Source organism: Triturus cristatus, chromosome 11 (genome assembly GCF_964204655.1).
Source record: "Triturus cristatus chromosome 11, aTriCri1.1, whole genome shotgun sequence".
In the NCBI taxonomy this organism is placed as follows: domain Eukaryota; kingdom Metazoa; phylum Chordata; class Amphibia; order Caudata; family Salamandridae; genus Triturus; species Triturus cristatus.
In genome coordinates this window covers 1119376654-1119394133 of record NC_140594.1, presented here as the reverse complement: position 1 = coordinate 1119394133, position 17480 = coordinate 1119376654, and positions in this window count along the sequence as shown.

Sequence of the window (17480 nt, the reverse complement as noted above, 5' to 3'; positions counted from 1 at the left end):
CGCTAAATACCGAATTAGCAGTTACCGAAATCACTATTAGCTCCCGGAAAGTGCCAATAGCAAATAACGAATCGCACCCCAATGCAACAACAGTCGCTAATAACGAAAATCCCAAAAATCGCTATTTTGCCAGAGCTAAATAAGGGGAATCAAAACCTGGAGGTAAAGTTAAAAAAAAAAACGCAAATGCTAACAAAAAAAATTCAACATGTGCAAATGATTGAGGCAATCACAAAACCCTTAAATGTGGCCCAGGAGACCCTGTTGGCTCCCACAAAATGGCTGCCCTCTACGTGCTTGCAAGGAGGATGCGTATCAATGCAGCAGGACAGCGCAGGAGAAGGGTCCAGGAGCGAGTTTCCAGACTGCGCATTACCTTGCTCGGGCAGAATGAGGACGAGGTGTACGAGAAGTATCGCCTCAATCGTGCAATGATCATGCGCCTGATTGCAGACCTGGAACCATTACTGCAGCACCAGACACACCGGACCAATGCAATCCCTGCGCACGTTCAGGTCCTATGCAGCCTGCACCTACTGGCCTAAGGGAGTTTCCAGGGGGTAATTGCGGTGGCCGGAGGCGTATCGCAAAGCGCACTGTCACGCTTCTTCAAGAAATTCCTAGATGCCATGCTGACAATGCTACACACCCACATCAGCTTCCCCACAACCCCACAGCAGTTGGACCGCACCAAACAGGCATTCTACCAGGTGGCACAATTCCCACATGTGATTGGATGCATCGACTGCACGCATATCCCCATATGTCCACCCGCAGCAAATGAGTACATATTCCGGAACCGCAAGTCATACCACTCAATCAACGTGCAGGTTGTGTGCGATGCCAATAACATCATAACGGACCTAGTGGCACAATTCCCAGGGAGCACACACGACTCCTACATCTTCCGCCACAGTGGAATGCACAGGCGACTAATCAATGGAGAATTTGGAGAGGGACTCCTGCTAGGTACGTAAAAATACGCTTCCCCACACCAGCACCACACATGTATGTACATCACCAATGCTAAGTCTATGCTTCTATCTTCTAGGTGACAGTGCTTACGCCCTGCGTGAATACATACTCACCCCATACATCAATCCAGCAACCCCGCAGGAACATCACTACAACGCTGCACACATCAGCACTAGGAATGTCATAGAGAGGACATTTGGGATTCTGAAGAGTCGCTTCAGAATCCTACACAAGACTGGCGGCGCCTTGCTATACAAACCTGAAACATGCTGCCGGATAATTGCTGTATGTGCAATGCTGCACAACATTGCGACCAGAAGGGGGATACCCATAGAGGTGGACAGGGATGACGACCACCGGGATGACCAACCACCCGCCCAACAACGACAGGCACACGTCCCTAACACAGCAGAGGGCCATAGGAGGCGGACATACATCATGAAAAATCATTTTTGAAACATGTGAGAATGAAACATTACAAGTTAGTTTGGGGTGCAACTGTAGCACTGAGGTTTGTGCAACAAAACTAGCTATGTAAATCATGCTCCAATTGAATAAAGTAAAATAAAATGTGCCTTAAAGTCACGCCTGTGCATACTCAGTAAGTGGATGTCCATGGTTGCCCCACCATGGTCCTGTGTGCATGTCCAACTGTCTAGTGGCGCTTCCCACGTACCCCAAGCCTCCGCTCAGGTGTCTCCAAAGCCTCACCACGGCCTGTCCCCGTGGATGCCCGCGAACTGCGGCGCCTGGTGCTGGCCTCTGCCAGTGACACGCTGCTGACACTGGAGGCAGCCTCACTAGCGTCATCCCCCCCCAAAGCTGCAGCACTGCATGTGCTGCTCTGGAAGTGTTCCACAGCAGTGGTCAACTGCCCCAGTGCCTTTGCCACATCCCCGCAGAAGTGCCCAAGGTCGACCTGCAAGGACACAGTGCGGCGTGCCAACACTGCGGTACTGTTGCTGTGGCGCGTGATAGGCTTATTAGCGGCAGCGGAACACAACAATTGCTGTCGGTGCCTCCTCTTCTGGCACTCATGGCCCTCCCTCATGGCACTGGTGAGCTCTTGTATATCTTCCCTGAGGTGACCATTGCCCTCTGCCACCACACTGCTCATGTCCCTGACCGCCGTGCCCATGGCCGTTACTGCGGCAGTCATGGCTCGCATTTCACGAACAAGGTGCACGATGTTGCTGCTGATGGTTGCCATGTGGCGGCTCTTCACGCGCTGTACAGACAGCATCCTCTCCTCAATGCCAGGAGTGTGTTGGAGATCCAGGTTGCCTGAGGAGACCGAACGTTGGCGAGACCTGCGCCGCTGTGTTAGCCTGGCGCGGACAGGTGGTGCATCAGGTGGTGTGATGGCGCGCTGACCGTGTCCCGTTTGTGTGGTGGGTGTTTCCATCACCGGCAAGGGCGCAACCTGGGACCTGCGCCGCGGCGCTTTGGTGGCTGTCGTGGCAGCAGCTGGTGTGGCTGGTGCTGGTGCTGGTGGTGCTGGTGGGGTGGCAGGTGTAGGTGATGTGAGGGCATCCTGTGCTGTCTCAAGGTCTGATTCAGCCGGTGTTTCGGAGATTATCAGCCGGCCGCTGTCATCTGAATCCCCAGGTGATGCATCTGTGTGTGAAACAGTGCATGGTTAGTGGGATAGTTAGACCTACGTAGTGTTGTACACATACATGTCCCTCTGTGATCCACTAAATATACTGTCTATACCCAGCTTCTACTGATCTGGTGCATGGTTATAGCATTTACCCCTGTACATGCACACTTGCCTGAGTAGACTCCAACTCCCATGATGCACTAGTGTTAGGAGTAAAGCTGTGTGTTGCAAAGCTGCATGCACACTCAGATCCTGCTGGGGTCCTGGAATGGGATTTACGCTATGCTGGGTATGGCAACAGGCATGCATCTTACCTTGGGCACTTGTGGCTGCGCCGGACGTGTCCATCTGGGTCACTCCCACGACGGCTTCCCGCTCAATTGTTCCTTCCACCAGCTCCTCAAGGGCAGTGTTAGCCTGGACCGTGGAAGGGCCGCCTCCCATTCTGCTTGCGTCCCGGAGCCTCTCTGCTATCCTCTCCTTCGCACGCTTCCGCAGGTCGTACCACCTTTTTTTTAGGTCGTCGATGCTGCGGGGCATCACACCTACTGCATTCACCCTCTCGCGGATGCGCAGCCATATGCGGCGCTTCTCCGCCTCAGGCACCTTGAGGGACAGCTTGCCGAAGAGGCGATCGTGCTTGCTCGAGACTCCCTCAATTAGGTGCTCCAGCTCCCTGTCGGAGAACTTGCGCTTGCGCTTGCGCGCAGCCTCAGCGCTGGATGGGGCTTCCTTCTCCATGGATGGTGTATTTTGGAAGATGGAACAGTCTGTGTGGCTTCAGTCTGCACAGGCAGTCTGCAGTCAGTGCTCCTGTTTGCTCCTCTGTCGATGCAATGAGGGTGGGGCTGCTGTGTTTCCTGGTTGGTGATGTCATCTGCACGTTCCCGGTGCGACGCGGTCATTTGCGAATTCGCTAATACCGAATTCGCTATTTGCTAATTCGGAATTACCGAACTCGCTATTGGCTAATTGGAGTTTGCAGGCCCCGCTATTGTACATTCGGTAAAATTAGCGATATTTAAGGAATCGCTAATAATTACCGAATCTGTTGATACATGCCCAAAAGCGATTCCTTAATAACGATTCCTTATTTCTCGCTATTAAGGAATCGCTTTTGGTTTGCTTGATGCATGTGCACCTATGTGACTCTGCTGGTTTATCTTGCCGAGTCACTAGGGGCCAAAGTGATGGCCTATGCAGATGACACTCAGCTTCTGTTTTCCTGGAAGAAGGGTGACGATTCTGTTGGGGCGGCGCAGCACTGTTTGTCCTCGGTGTTCCATTGGCTGGCGAGTGCACAATTGAAGTGCAACGAAGAAAAATCTGAAGTGCTCTTGTATGGCTCTTTCCCAGTGGACTTCAGTGAAAGGCTATGGCCCCCGGATTTTCCTCGACCTACTTTGGGCAAGGGCACTACAAAAAACCTCGGTGTCTGGTTTGACGAAAACTTGAACTTCTCAACACAAGTGAAGAAACTGGTAGGGACCTGTTTTGGCACTGTGAAAATCTTGAGGAAGTTTCTCCCTCTTCTGCCTGTTAGCGCTAAGGAAACTGTGGTCCGGCCTTTAATTTTATCCCAATTGGACTATCCCAACGCTCTTTTGGTTGGTAGTCCAGGCTACCTGACAAAGATATTGAAAGTAGTTCAAAATTCAGCAGCCAGACTGCTATTGGGACTCTCATCTACACATAGTGTTCGGATCCATTTGCGCAGCTTGCATTGGCTCCCAGTTGAATCTTGGCTGAAATTTAAGATGCTGTCTATTGCACATCAGGCCCTTTATGGTTTAGGCCCTACTTATCTTCAAAAGAGATTTGTTTTTTTTATATACCTAGCAGACAGCTTCGCTCGTCTGACCAGCTTCTGATACAGATTCCTAGGTTCAAGTGTCAAACTCTTGGCGGGTGCTCTTTTGTCCGTAAAGCCGACTTGGCATGGAATATGCTACCGTTGGCACTCCGGGGCATTCAGGATCCTCTGTCTTTTAGGAAAAAACTCAAAACGTTGCTTTTCTAGTTTTCGATTGGTGTGTAGTTTACCTGTTCTGGAGTAAACGCCGGGACTCTTTAAGTAGCCGTGCGCTTTATAAACTCAACATAACATAACATAACATAACATCTAGGCATGTATTAAAGCCCCAACCAAAGAATCTCAACAGGAGGAAACTTGGAAATGCGCCACCACACATGAGTAAAGGAGTGGCCATCCACATTCGAGCCATACACATTAACCAGTAGCACACCCACACCTCCAAGCTTGCCATGCACAAGAGCGATACTGCCTTGATCGTCTGTCTCCGAGTTCATGACAATGAAAGGGACTCCCTTCTTATCTAAGATGAGCACACCATGGGAGTAGGAGTAAGATGAAGCAATTTTAGTCCCAGCCCAGCGTGCGCCCACATTCCTCTCAGACTGGTGTAAGATATGTCTCTTGCAGGAATGCTACTTGGACATCTAGCCTGTCTAGATATGCCAGTACGGAGCGGATTTTCTTGGGGCTGTTTAAACTGCATACGTTCCATGTAAGAAATGTTATATTACCACCAGTGCTATACAGTAGAAACGATGTACATATTGTGTAATGCCTAGCTACAGTGGCGTGTCGTCCGGGTTCGTAGTCAGTGCATGAGCGTAGTGCCAACCTGTTCCCCCCCTCAACCCTTCTCCATCCCCCCATCTACTTCGGCGGACCCAACTTGCCAAAGCCATCCCTACCCAGTTTAAACATCCCAAACAATCAAATCTAACAGTTTGTAACATTTGGGGTACTCCTGTCAGGACTGCGTATTTTCCAGCACGCTAAACATATAAGGTCACTTCCCAGTTTGATGCAATTTCCTTAAGGTGCTCCAATCTAGATCATGGAAAGACCTATCCCCAAAGGATTCCCTTTATTCCTAGATTAGACTACTATTGGTATCTCGCGGAATCTCAAGATGGCCGCCGGTGATGCCAATTGAGTTTGGCAGTCTAGTGGTTCTACCTTTTTTCTCACACAGCTGTGTTCGCTTTTGCCCGCGCGGCTAACTGCGCACTTCAACTGTCTACCTGAGGAGTTCGGTCGCAATCCCTGTAGCGGCGAATTATCAGGTTTGGCAGGGTTCTGGTTCGTGAGTACTGAAGTATATTTTTTTCCTGAAGTTCCGGCTTCCGCGGCTGTGGAAGGTGAGACTGTATCTTACTACATTTTGGAGCGAGTGAATTTCAAAGAAGGAAGCTACAGAGTCAGATTTACTGGAGAACCTTTCTGGAGAATTAGTCACATTCTAGGAAGTGCAAGGATAGTATCAGGTCAGATACTCTATTGCGCTTCAACCTACTTGGAGTCAAAATATAGAATAGCATTTTTCCCAGTGTTTGCAAACCTACTAAGTTTGAAGAGAGCATTTCTGGGACAGTGAGATAAAGATTGAAGTCAAACTACTAACTTCTATGTAGGTGTTGTTATGTATATATATATATATATAAAAGTACTTACCAACTTATCGAAGACCACCTCTTCTTCTGGAATTAACCTGAAAACTCGACAACGCAGGAACTTCTTCTGTAAATAAAAGAAAAAGAGACTGATAAAGACAAAGTAATCTACTTATGGTTGCAAGGTAAACTCATAGGAAGACAATTAGCAATGAGAATGAGAATAGAGGTCATGCCTATTAATTATTAAGTGAAGACTAATTAGTGTTTACCTCAACAGGGTCATTAAGTACAAGAAACTGTAGAAGGCAACCTACAAGAGAAAAGCTAGCCACTAGTAGAGACAGGTAATTGCTGTGGGTTTGGTCAGGACAAGAATTTAGGAAAAGACTGTAAGAGAATTATAATATAGCTCTGTCTTTCAGGAAGGATCCAACTTAGAAGAAGCAATCCAGTAGATAAGCACGACGTATCCAGCTTCGTAGAAGCAGTCCTGTCTGAAGAAGCAAGACGTGGCATTTTTCTCTTTTCTTCCAACTCCCCTTACCCCCCCCCCCCTGGTTGCTTAGGTGCGCATATATATATATTGTGTGCTGTGCCTGGGCAACTGGGTTGGGAATTGCGGAATAGTCATCGGCTCCTGCGGAAGTCTCGTCTTTTGGAACAGGTACTTGACAGATTGAAGTGCCCGCTTCAAAATACTTCTGCCTGGGCAGGATGGCTGAGGGATTTGATGTCAAGGCCGAAGCTACAGTGTTAGAGGGTATTCAAGTACAACTTGGGGAGGCCATGTTAGAGAATAAGTCCTTGCAAGAGGAGGTTAGAAAGGTGGAAGAATTGTCAGTTAGTGCAGTTTCCGAATCTAAGGAAAATAAATCTCAGTCATTTGCTCCTGCTCCCTCAGCGGCAGAACTCACCACACAGGTTATTCATGCCATATCACCCACCATTCCCCTAGCAGCTCCAGAAAGATTTAGTGGGGATCCACATAAGGCGCAAATTTTCCTTACCCAGTGCTCATTACATTATCTTTGTAGACCTATCATTTTTAAGGAGGATCAGTCTAAGGTGGCGTTCATGTTGTCCTACCTGAGTGGTGACGCAGCTGCTTGGTCGATGCCATTGGTTAATAATAAGGACCCAATTCTGTATAATTTTGATGAGTTCAAACGAGAATTTTTGCGGATATTCGATAGAAGAGCTGTTTCACAAACTACGGACAATGAACTTTTGGATTTGAAGCAAGGGAATAGAGAGTTGGTGGCATATTTGGCGCAATTTAATAAGTTAATTGTAGAAACAAACTGGCCCGAAACCAAGAGAGCTGCAATTTTCTATCGGGGCCTTAAGGATGAAATTAAGGATGGTCTGGCACAAATTCCTAAGCGACCCACCGATGTTTCCGAACTAATTGACTTAGTATTGCAAATTGACCAACGACAAAGTGAAAGAAAGAGTGAGCGTAGGAAGGATGTTCAGTATTTTCCTCCTCGATTTGACCGGGTCAAATTTGAAGGCACAAAGAGCAAGGAAGTTTCTACCGAAGAAGAACCCATGCAAATTAGCTCCGTGCGAGGGCCATTATCAAAGGAGGAAAGAGAAAGAAGACGGATGGGCAAGTTATGCATGTACTGTGGAGATTCTGGGCATTTTGTAAAAGAATGCCAAAAGAAGCCTAAAAACAACGCTTTAGTAAAAGACAGGCTCCACCAGTAAGAGGAGTTGCCCTGGTGGGAGCTGAAGAAAAGTCAACTCCTGATCCTCAGTTAATTGCGAATACATTACAGTCTTCGATACCACATTTAATTGTAGCCAGTACCATAGAATTTGGAGGAGTCAGGTTGAAAGAGGTTTCTGTGATGATTGACTCCGGAGCCTCGGGCAATTTCTGTGACATTGGCTTTGTGAAGAGGATGAGAATTGCCTTTGTAAAGAAAGAAAGACCCGAAGCAGTGCGTGCAGTAGATGGTACCAATTTGTCTTCTGGTCCCATTGTACATGATACGGAGGTGATTAGACTAACTGGGCCTGGAAACCATGTGAGTCAGTTGAGATTCAGTCTCATTGATGCTCCCCAGTTTCAGCTTATTTTGGGGCTTCCGTGGCTTACTGAGCACAATCCAAGGATAGATTGGGCCAAAAGAACCATAGAAATGGATTCTGAATACTGCAAGAGTCATTGTCACAATTTGGGGATTGAATCTACTGAAGAGTTCCCATCTCGAGACCTGGTTAGCCAAGCTAAGATGATTTGTGTCATGGAGACACAGGAAATTCCCGACGAGTATTTGGATTTGGCCGCAGTGTTTGATGAAAAAGAAGCCAACAAATTGCCTCCGCATCGAGAATACGATTGCAGGATAGAGCTGGAACCAGGAGCCTCTTTGCCATGCAGTCGTATTTAAGCTCTTTCAGAAAAAGAGAATCAACATCTAAAAGAATATTTAGAATTGTATTTAGCAAATGGATTCATACGCCCTTCTCAGTCCCCAGTCTCTTCCCCCCTTTTCTTTATTCCCAAGAAGGATGGAAATCTGAGAACGTGCATTGATTATCGAGCTTTGAATTCAGTAACAAGGAAGAATAGATATCCTCTACCATTAATCTCTGAATTGCTGGATCAGGTTAAGGGAGCACGTGTGTATACTAAGCTTGACTTGAGGGGGGCTTATCATTTGGTCCGAATGGCGGAAGGTGATGAGTGGAAAACCGCCTTTCAGACTAGATTGGGACTCTTTGAATATCAGGTCATGCCATTTGGTTTATGCAACGCTCCGGCGGCCTTCCAGCATTTCGTCAACGATGTGTTGAGAGAATATTTAGATCGTTTTGCTGTCGTCTATATCGATGACATACTCATTTTTTCTGAAAATATAAGTGAACATGTTCAGCATGTGCGACTTATTTTGAAGACTCTGCTGGAACATCAGCTTTTCGTGAAATTGGAGAAATGTGTGTTCAACGCTAGCCAGGTGGAGTTTTTGGGTTTTGTGCTCTCCTCTAAGGGGGTATCTATGAATGAAGCTAAAGTAAAGACTATTAATGATTGGCCCTCCCCTCGAAATGTGAAACAAGTGCAGAGTTTCATTGGTTTCGCCAATTTTTACCGACGTTTCATTGAAAATGTTTCTGAGAAGGTGTCTCCGCTAACCCGGCTGCTCAGGAAAGGAGTGAGTTTTGATTGGACCAATGAAACTGAGGAAGCCTTCAGTAGATTAAAGAAAATTTTCACTACAGCGCCGGTGCTTCGGCATCCCAATCCTGAAGGGCCGTTCTTTGTTGAGGCTGATGCTTCCAATTTGGCGGTGGGCGGTATTTTATCTCAGAGTGACAAGACCACCGGTCAGCTTCATCCGGTAGCTTACCGGTCCAGAAAGTTAACTCCCGCTGAGTTGAATTACTCCATTGCCGATAAGGAGTTGTTGGCAGTCAAGGATCCTTTTCAGGAATGGAGGCATTACTTGTTGGGTACTCGACATGAGGTTACAGTGTTCACGGACCACCGAAATCTTCAGTTTTTAAAGTCCGCTCGAACCTTAACTCCCAGACAGTTGCGTTGGTCCTTATTTTTTGCGGACTATAATTTTGTATTAACCTACAAACCTGGATCTGCTAATGGAAAGGCTGATGCATTATCACGTCTGGACGCAGGAGAAGATGTTCCGATTCTGGAAAAAGAGGTGATAATTCCACCGGAGAAGATAATTGGAGTAATTTTGTTTCCAGAGTTTGAAGAGCAACTAAATCAAGCTTTCGCAATTTTAAATTTTGCAGATTGGGTCAAGGAAGTGGAAATCGAGAGATCCGAAATGGTAGACTCTATTTCAAAGGAAGACTTTATGTTCCTAATGAAGAACTGCAAGATAAGATAATTCAACATTTTCATGATGATTTGTTGGCTGGCCACAAAGGAGTGAAGAAAACCTTGGAACTGGTTCAGCGTGAATTTTGGTGGCCGTCCATGGAAACTCAGGTGGGACAACGTGTTGCTACTTGTGAGCAGTGTTTGAAGGGGAAGTCAGTTAGAATGGCTCCACAAGGTTTGCTTCTACCAGTTCCCCCGGCTCCTTATCCTTGGCACACTGTATCTATGGATTTCATAGTAGAACTACCCTCTAGTCAGGGCTTTTCAGTCATTTGGGTAGTGGTGGATCATTTCACTAAAATGAGTCATTTTGTCCAACTAAAGTCAATTCCCAATGCTTCTCAGTTAGCCTCATTGTTCACCCAACATTTAGTTAAGACTCATGGGATTCCCAGGGTGGTAATTTCTGACCGGGATCCTCAGTTTATATCTCATTTCTGGAGGTCATTTCTGAAGAGATTAGATATTGACTCCCGTTTGTCTTCCAGTTTCCATCCCGAGACTGACGGTCAAACTGAAAGGGTAAATCAGGAGTTAGAGCAATATTTGCGTCTATTCCTGATGGATCACGAGGGGGAATGGCCAGATATAATTTGGGCAGCTGAGTTTGCTTATAATAATGCTGTACATTCTTCTACTAGTTACTCCCCTTTCTATTTAAATTCTGGGAGACATCCAAACACTTTTGTAGGACGACAAGAGAGTGAGGTTCCTGCAGTGGAGGAAGTAATTCAGAATCTCCGTAAAGCTTATCAACAAGCTATAGATAATTTAATCAAGGCCAAGGCCTCTTACAAGAGACAAGCAGATAAGAAGAGGCGCCCCAGTCCCATATTTGAGTCAGGGGAGGAGGTCTGGATTTCTACACGTAATCTACGATTAAAGGGGAATCGGAAGTTTCAGCCTAGGTACATTGGTCCCTTTCAAGTAGAAAAGATGTTGAATCCAGTCAGTGTTAAAGTGCAGCTTCCTCCAAGACTCAAGATTCATTCGGTTTTTCATGTTTCCTTACTAAGGAAGAGCCCGCTGAATTTGAGAAAGAAAGGTCCTTCCAAGCCCCTTCAAGTCCAGGTTGGGGAGGAGTTTGAAGTGAAGCGAATTCTGGACGCTAGGGTTAGGCAAGGAAAACTGTTCTATCTGGTAGATTGGAAGGGTTTTGGTCCTGAAGAAAGAAGTTGGGAACCGGAGAACAACTTGCACGCTCAACGTTTGATCAGAGAATTTCACAGTAGGCACCCAATGAAACCCAAAGGAGCTGAAGGAGGGGTTTAGGTGGGGGGAACTGTCAGGACTGCGTATTTTCCAGCACGCTAAACATATAAGGTCACTTCCCAGTTTGATGCAATTTCCTTAAGGTGCTCCAATCTAGATCATGGAAAGACCTATCCCCAAAGGATTCCCTTTATTCCTAGATTAGACTACTATTGGTATCTCGTGGAATCTCAAGATGGCCACCGGTGATGCCAATTGAGTTTGGCAGTCTAGTGGTTCTACCTTTTTTCTCACGCAGCTGTGTTCGCGTTTGCCCGCGCGGCTAACTGCGCACTTCAACTGTCTACCTGAGGAGTTCGGTCGCAATCCCTGTAGCGGCGAATTATCAGGTTTGGCAGGGTTCTGGTTCGTGAGTACTGAAGTATATTTTTTTCCTGAAGTTCCGGCTTCCGCGGCTGCGGAAGGTAAGACTGTATCTAACTACATTTTGGAGCGAGTGAATTTCAAAGAAGGAAGCTACAGAGTCAGATTTACTGGAGAACCTTTCTGGAGAATTAGTCACATTCTAGGAAGCGCAAGGATAGTATCAGGTCAGGTACTCTATTGCGCTTCAACCTACTTGGAGTCAAAATATAGAATAGCATTTTTCCCAGTGTTTGCAAACCTACTAAGTTTGAAGAGAGCATTTCTGGGACAGTGAGATAAAGATTGAAGTCAAACTACTAACTTCTATGTAGGTGTTGTTATGTGTATATATATATATATATAAAAGTACTTACCAACTTATCGAAGACCACCTCTTCTTCTGGAATTAACCTGAAAACTTGACAACGCAGGAACTTCTTCTGTAAATAAAAGAAAAAGAGACTGATAAAGACAAAGTAATCTACTTATGGTTGCAAGGTAAACTCATAGGAAGACAATTAGCAATGAGAATGAGAATAGAGGTCATGCCTATTAATTATTAAGTGAAGACTAATTAGTGTTTACCTCAACAGGGTCATTAAGTACAAGAAACTGTAGAAGGCAACCTACAAAAGAAAAGCTAGCCACTAGTAGAGACAGGCAATTGCTGTGGGTTTGGTCAGGACAAGAATTTAGGAAAAGACTGTAAGAGAATTATAATATAGCTCTGTCTTTCAGGAAGGATCCTACTTAGAAGAAGCAATCCAGTAGATAAGCAAGACGTATCCAGCTTCGTAGAAGCAGTCCTGTCTGAAGAAGCAAGATGTGGCGTTTTTCTCTTTTCTTCCAACTCCCCTTTCCCCCCCCTTGGTTGCTTAGGTGCGCATATATATATATTGTGTGCTGTGCCTGGGCAACTGGGTTGGGAATTGCGGAATAGTCATCGGCTCCTGCGGAAGTCTCGTCTTTTGGAACAGGTACTTGACAACTCCCATGTGGGGGCCTCTAGATAGCTACTTGCCTCCAACTGAGTAGGAGGTGGCTGATCAGGCCTTGGTACCTGTGCTAGAAAACAAAAGTCATGGCAAAAGATAGACTGAATCAAAAACAACCATTTGAAAGCAACCTGCATTGCTGCATCATGCCTGTTGCGGTGAGCAGTAACATCCTAAGACAGTGACATCAGATCATATCACACATTCAAAGCGTCAGTCATAGCTAGAATTCGCCACCGCACTCTCTATTACTGTTCCTCCTCGCCAGGATCAGTTGGGGCCTCTCGTCACCGTTGCTTCAATGTTTTCACATGCTCCATCGCCGTCTTAGGGGAGGTGAAGATTTCAAAGTCCCCCCCTGGCCCGCACGAAGGCGGGCAGGGTACAGCATGGAGTAGGGAATGCCCTCGGATTGAAGGAGTTTCTTTGCAGGGCCAAACTCTCACCGTGCCGCCTGGACTGTGACGGTGAAGTCTGGAAAGAAGGATAGTGAGTTCCCTATGTGGTTGATGTCGCTCTTTTCTCTGGCCAGCCTTAAAATAATATCACAATCCCTGTAATTTAATAATCGGGCAATTATAGGGCTAGGTGGGGTGCCCGGTGCCGGTCTCGCCCTTAACCAGCGATGAGCCCGTTCTATTATGAACATGGTGGAGATGTTCTCATGGCCAAAGATATCTTTGAGTAGGTCCTCAATGAAGGTTTCCATCTTCCCAGTATTCGTGGACTCTGGCAAGCCCGTGATTCTAATGTTGTTGCAGCGAGACCGGGCTTCTAAATCCTCGTTCTTTGCTTGGATAAGCGCCAGCACCTCGCTTAGACCCTCTTCAGTGGTAGCGACCCATTGCTCGACCTCCCCAATTCTCGTGTTTTGTTTCTCAAGTTAGGACGACATATGGTCATGTCTATGGTCTATGGTTTATGGCAGACATATTGCCCTCTATGGATTGGAGGATTCTCTGCATGGCCAGCAGTGTCAGTTCTTTTTTTTTTTTTTTTACTTTATTTTATTTGCAGTTTGAACACATCAATAGAAAAAAAGCATTAGCACAAGTACATTTCAAGCTGACACTATATACAATACATATAATACAAGAAGCGACTTAAAAAAGCAGATTTAAAACTTGTGAACCTAACTTGGCTGGCTACTAGTCCTCTCCCTCCATATTGAAATCGGGGCCCAGAATTTTCTACCAAAGTCACGCATTTTTTTGCCCTTCTGCTCATACAAACAGCTCTCTATATTATGTATACTCAATAACCTTGAGAGCCACATTTGAAAAGAGGGGGCCAAAGTATCTTTCCAACCTGAGGCAATTAAAATCCGCAGAACCGCAACAGACATAAAGACCAGTGCTTCTTCAGTTTGCACCAGATTCTGCTTGTGATCACAGCCCAACAACATCAGGGTAGGAGATAGATCGATCTTATGACCTAGCAGCCCCTCCCAAAACTTACACACTTCCCTCTGTACTGAGGACAATGAACTGCAATAAAAAAACATATGCAAAAGATCTGCTTGCCCAGCATTGCATCTGGGGCAGCTATCATCCCCCCTAACCCCCCTAAGCAAATAGTTTGGCAGGAGAATGATATAAATTAAATACCGTTTTATAATGCTGGGCCCTCAGATTAGTAGATCTAAAAACTTTTTTATTCAGGGTGATGGCCAAGTCTAAATCTACATCCGAATCGGCCAATTTCCGATCCAAAGCTACCTCTGTTTTTTCCAAATCGTCTGGAATTTTGGCAATTAGCTGCTTATAAACCACTTTTATCTTTTTACACCCAACCATCAACGTTTCGATTACTGGGACGTCCTCCATTAACAAAGATTTAGGCCTCAATGCCTTTAATAACCGAGCGACTTGACAGTACAAAAACCAATGGTTGGCCGGAATACCGAACCTTTGTTGGATGGCATCAAAACCTAGCGGTTCAAGGTCTCCCCATATGTCCCCGAAGGATCTAATGCCAAGGTTCCTCCATACCTGTAAATTCCTATCGGCCCCAACATAAGGGAGTAGACTTGAGTTACACAGCTGGAGATAACGGTTCACTTTTGGGATTTTGCAAACCTTCAAAATAGACCTCCAAACCTCCCAAACCCCTTCCAAGATCTTCAAGCTGGGCTTCTTATAGTACCTGCGGTCCACTTCACGCCACAACAACCCAATGGCCTTTTCCCCAATTAACAGCTCAAAAATGGAAGGTAAGTCCTGGGCATGCAAATTAATAACACCAGAATTAACCTCCTGTTGAAACAAAATAGACATTTGTGTCAATAAACATGACCAATGATAAAGTCTCAGGTTTGGTAGGGACAGACCACCCCTTTCCCTAGGAAGTGACAAATAATTTGTTGAACGCCTGATCCTGCCATACTGCCAGACAAATTTTATAAACAAAGACTCCAAACTTTTAATGGTTTTTTCCTCCAGGAATAGGGGTATGGCTCTAAACAGATAAAGAACTCTAGGAAAGATAGACATTTTTAAAACATTTACCCTCCCAATCAGAGAAAGATGTAACACGTCTATCCTCTTTAGCTCTTTTTCAATAGATTTCATAAGTGGAGAATAGTTCTCGGCAATTATTTCCCCGACTGAGGCATTGATCTTAATCCCTAGATAGGGTGTTGAGTCCACATATCTCATGTCGCTTTTAGCTATATTCGGAGAACAAATTATTTGGGTTTTGGACTCGTTCAGAAGATAGCCCGACCGCTTACCAAACTCCTCTGCTATTTCAACCAAGGCCGTAAGCGCCTGCTGAGGGTTAACTGTAATAATTGCCAGATCGTCGGCGTAGGCCAAAATTTTACTAGTGTGGCCATTACATACCAACGGACAAATCCTGGGGGACCCCAAAATTTTCTGAATAAGAGGGTCGATATACAGTGCGAAGAGGATCGGGGAGCAGGGACAGCCTTGGCGAGTGCCTCTCTTAATATCAAACTTCTCAGAGCTCTCTCCCATAACTACCACCCTTGCAACCGGATCTACATACATTGCTTTGAGAGCTCTGATAACATTTTCCCCAAATCCTCTCCCTGCCAATACGCCCCATAGGAAATCCCAGACGACCCTATTGAAGGCTTTTTCTGCGTCGAGCAGGATCATGGCAATCTCCCCTCCCCCTGCTGCCTGGGCATCAAACAGCGCAATTGCTCTTCTAATATGATCCGTAGTGCTACGGCCCGGAATAAATCCATGTTGCCAGGGGGAAACGAGACCGCCAATAATCCTGCCCAGCCTCTTTGCCCATACCTTAGAGTATAACTTGGTGTCCGCATTAATAAGCGAGATCGGGCGATAAGAGCCAAGTTTCTCCGGGGGTTTCCCCTTCTTGTGAAAGACCACAATGTTGGTTTCTCGCCAGGAGGGTGGAACCACTCCCGTACACATAATTCCATTAAAAAGATCCACTAATAATGGAATGACCACTGGTTCTAAACATTTATAAACCTCCAGGGGGATCCCATCCGGACCAGCGGCCTTACCGGAGGCTAGCTCATGCAGAGCTTCTAAAATCTCTCCCCCGCTAATATCCCTATCCAGTTCAAATCAAATCAAATCAAAATAAGCTTTATTCGGAAAGTTAATTTCAGTCCATAAAAGCAAGTACAATATTATATTTCAATACTTATACATTAAAAAAAGATTCTCATATGAGCAATACTATTTAGAATATGTGCAAAATGGCAATGTTTAAAGGAGACAAGGTTAAATATCATTTTCAGTTTATCAATAGATACATTCAGCTCTCTATTTGATTCTATAGTATACAGAAATAGATTCAGAAGTAATATAAAACAGTATGTACAGTACGATGAGTTTACATACAAAACCGCATACAAAAGTTTAAGACCATTTTGAAACGGAGAGAAAGAAAAAATAGCCCCCATCTGCAGTATTAGGATGCATTGGGGGATATACCCAAAACAACGTTTGGTAGCTAATAGGTACAATACTCCGTCTTAACATCTATAATTAACGTCTTTCTCTGTCTTCGGTAGTATTTAGGCATTAGCGGCGTTGAAAGAGTCTAGATCTATGCTATTTCGACATTTAATGATTTTTTTTAAAAAGACAGTAATATTTAGATTTATACATTCGTTATGAAGACATTGGAGAGCCATATATGCTGGACGACATTGTCGATGGCCCCAGATTTTTAAAATTGGAATTAACCATTTCTTTCTCAAGTCTTTATAAAATTTACAAAATAAGATAACATGGATGGTTGATTGTACGGAAACAGAGTCACATGGGCAGTTTGGTAGATTTTTTGACCAGTTATTAACAGTTGGAAAAGTCACCAGCCTATGGAAGGTGTCATATCCATTTTCAATATTTTGTAGATAAAATTGCATACCAAATGAAGATAAAATCATGAGATTATAGGTGACAGTCAGTTTTGGGGCTTCACTCGTAAATCTTAACCTCTCCATGTGGTTCAAACAGCATTTCTTAAAATCTTTTCTGGGAACGGTTAACATAGAAAGTGGATTACTAAAATACTCAGGTTTACCAATGTCTGTCATGAAGTCCCTCACATATCTGATCCATTCTATGTCAAGGGAATGGTCCAACTTGAGAGCATCCTGAAGCACTAGCTGATTAAAATAGTTAGTGTCTGATTTCCAAATACGATGCCAGAAGATCGCGGATTGGATTTTTATGATATCCATTAGGTAGGGGACTCCTAATGGCAGACATAGGTAGATGTAGATCCCGGAACAGCCAATAAATATCTAAAAAATGCATTTTCCACTTTCTGTAATTCAGAACATTGCAGTGGCCCCAAATCCCTGCCCCATACGTAACTACACTTATGCATTTTGCGTTATATATTTTGATTAATTCCAGAGGAGCTCTTTTTCCTAATTTTTGTGAGAAATTAAAAAAGGGCGGAAGTAGCTCTCATAAAAAGAAGTTTTCTTTATGTAATTGCTTGAGTCCAGGAGCCCTTGTCATCTATTAAAATCCCCAAGTATGAA